Source organism: Lygodium microphyllum, chromosome 27 (assembly GCF_053477565.2).
Source record: "Lygodium microphyllum isolate KBCC chromosome 27, Lygodium_microphyllum_v1.1.10, whole genome shotgun sequence".
In the NCBI taxonomy this organism is placed as follows: Eukaryota; Viridiplantae; Streptophyta; class Polypodiopsida; order Schizaeales; family Lygodiaceae; genus Lygodium; species Lygodium microphyllum.
Window position 1 is genome coordinate 97,759,177 of NC_141161.1, and position 3,320 is coordinate 97,762,496.

Sequence of the window (3,320 nt, forward strand, 5' to 3'; positions counted from 1 at the left end):
AACCCTAAAGCACTCCCTTCCTCTGGCCCAAGTTTGGAGCATCGACCTCATCTGCTCAAAGTTGAAGCATCTAATCGCGCCGAAGTAGATCTAATAGAGTGGCCTAACGATATCCGAGACAGCTCCCGGTCCGCCATGTTTCTGAATCTTGCCATCTGATCTAGAGACATGCACGTGAAGATATCCTACAACTCCTCATCGCTCATCCCTCGACTCATCCTGATTATCTAAGTATCCAAAAATGTCACCTACACAGACAAAACACTACAACAAAAAGGCTCCATAGACGCGCTTGTAGACGCAATATTTGAATTGTGAAAAAAAAATTCGGGCACGTTTATTAACGCGTCTATTTTCACGTCTACAAAATCGCGTCTAAAAGCGCGCTTATAGTCAGAAGTAGACGCACACTTAGACGCGCGTATAAACGCGCTACGTAAATATATAATCATATTTATAAAAAAATGGATATATTCATATTGTGCATCTATACACGCGTGTATCTACGCGTCTAAAACCGCGTTTACTCTGAAAGTTTTTGACGGGAATAGACACGCATTTATCCTGCAATTTAGACGCGCTGATAGACGCGCAAAACAGAGGTATGAAAAAAAAACCAGAGTCTCTGGTTTTTTCCCCTCCCATCAACATCAAATTGTATACTTAGGAAAAACAGAGAAAGATTATTTCGAAGATTGAATACTGAAAACAAAACAATGTATGTAGCACACGAAATTTCATATATATAGATGAAACGTTTTTACATTATGAGTTCTAGTGCTTGTGACGTCATGATCGCAAGCACTAGCTGAAAGTAATACATATCAAAAATGAAAATTACAAGCCAAGGGGAGGCATGCATGTATGGGGCTCCTCTATATCTCCTCAAAAGAGGCATCATCATCGCTACTGCCTGTGCCGCTGCCGTTGCTGCCACCGCTACTACTAGTCCCCCCTTCGCTATCCTCAACTGCATCAAGGTTCGCCCAAACAAAGGATTAAAGTATATAAATATCATTACAAACAATAAATCATATTGATCTATACTTTTCATGTAAAAAATAAATCATACCTTTTCTGGTGGTGGAATCCTCATGGCGCGATTATATTGCTCCTCCATGATGAGTCCCTCCTCGTAGAAATGCTGCCAAGTGGACGCCCGGTTATGACCTCGATGGTAGCCTACCTCTCTAGGAGTAGGCATCCTACCAACGATATAGAACTACAAAACAATTTGAACATACAACGTATTAAAACACACTACATAATGAAGTGAAACAAATTACAAAATTTAATTTAAAAAAAGAAATCAAATAATACTTACAAACTCAGCCTCCCATGACTCCCTGCCACCTGATCCATAATGCGACGATCCCATGGTTGCCATCTGGATACGTCGCGCCTCTGTATGTTGACGACTTGTCATTTTCTCCGTTGCTCTCTTCTTGGCCTTTTTCCACTCCTTGCGGTGGCAATTGGGTGGTTGGCCATATCCAGGGCGCCCCTACTCTTGTCTCCGCAATGACTCCTTGGCGCGCGTCATAAGGTGAGACCTCTTGTTATGAAGCGCGTCTCTCACCTTTGACCATCCCCAATCATCTAAGAATCGTGAATTCTCGGGATTAGGGCACCTTTTATGTACTGCCCGCAGCACCTCTTGCCACAAACCATTTTTTTGGTGCTTAAAGGGAATCATGCAATCTTTGTATGTGACATGCACAACACTCCTCAAGTAGGCTATCACTTCCCTCCCCTCGAAGTCATGCAAGATACCACCAACATCAGTGATAGAGTAGTACATTTGTGGAGGCTCACCTCTCTCATTTTCCGGTGAGGGTGATCGAGAGCCACCACCTAGGCAACCTCCACAAAGCCCTCGACCTCCTCGTCCTCCCGCACCACTCTCCCTCCTCACTTGACGTGCACTACCCTCTACTTCACTCGATACACGTGCCTCTGCAGATGTATATGCTTCGGTCGATCCATGTACCTCAACTGATCCCTGTGTAGGCAAAGATGTGATAGGTGTCCCAGACATCACACTGAAAACCTCATCTGCAGTGGGAGGGCGACGAAGATAATTGGTCATCTCCCCCATGAATTTCTCCTTGTTGAATGAGATGCTGGAGGATCCAGGATTCCACATCTACACAAGAAAAATCATATTACCCTGTGTAGATAAAACATATTACATACAACGTCTATACCTGCGTCTCTGTGCGTGTCTAGCGTCTGTCAGCGCGTGTATCCTCGCGTGTATACTGCAGAGCACATGCACCCATACACGTGCTCAAAGACGCGCCCCCAGAGAAATATTTTCCGCATCTATATCTGCGTCTACACTGAGATGTAGATGCGCTATCAGACGTGCTTGGTCGGCTGATTTTAGTAGACGACCGCCATTATTGATTTACAAAATGCAATACATAATGGAATCATAAATCCTAAATATACAGACAGAGCAAAGAGAGGAAGATAGAGAGAGAGAGAGAGAGAGAGAGAGAGAGAGAGAGAGAGAGAGAGAGAGAGAGAGAGAGAGAGAGAGACTCACCTTGGGTGTTTGGTGTGGCGGGTGGTGGCGCTTCTTCCTTCTCCTTCTTCCTCTCCTTGGTAAGTTACCCTCCCTTGATGCTTGCTTCCTTGCTTGCTGCTTCTTCTTCTTCTCCTCTCTCTTGTTCTCTCTTTCTTCCTCTCCTTGGCTTTCCTTTTCCCCTTCTTGTGTGTTTGAAATGAAAGAAGAGGTGAGTCATGAGGAGGTGAGGCATGAAAAGACTTGGTGAGGCATGAAGAGACTGCATGTCGACTAAACTCAAGCTTCAGAACTGCAAAAAACGTAGGAAAGGAAAGGCGTAGTTTAAAAATAAATGATTTAAGTATGATTTGAATTTTGACGTGTGCGTCTATTTTTGCGTATATAAGTGCGTCTATTTGCGCGGATATATAGGCTCAAAAATCACGTCTATTTACACGCACGTTTAGACGCGCCTATAGATGCAGTGATAGACGCGCCCAACTTTGCACGTCTAGCATGCGCGTCTATGCCTCGTTTCTATTGTAGTGAAAGATGATGTTAGCATAATCAATTTAAATCATACAAAGCACGATAATATAAATCTTAAAAAAATGATCTCACTTAAAATACATACCTTATGTACCCTTATAAGCGATTAGTCAAGGAATTGAGTAAGTGGATGCTCCAAGTATGAAGTATACTATGGTCCCATGTCAACCTCCTGACACAACACCGCATACATTGCGCGTCTAGCATGCGCGTCTATGCCTCGTTTCTGTTGTAGTGAAAAATGATGTTAGCATAATCA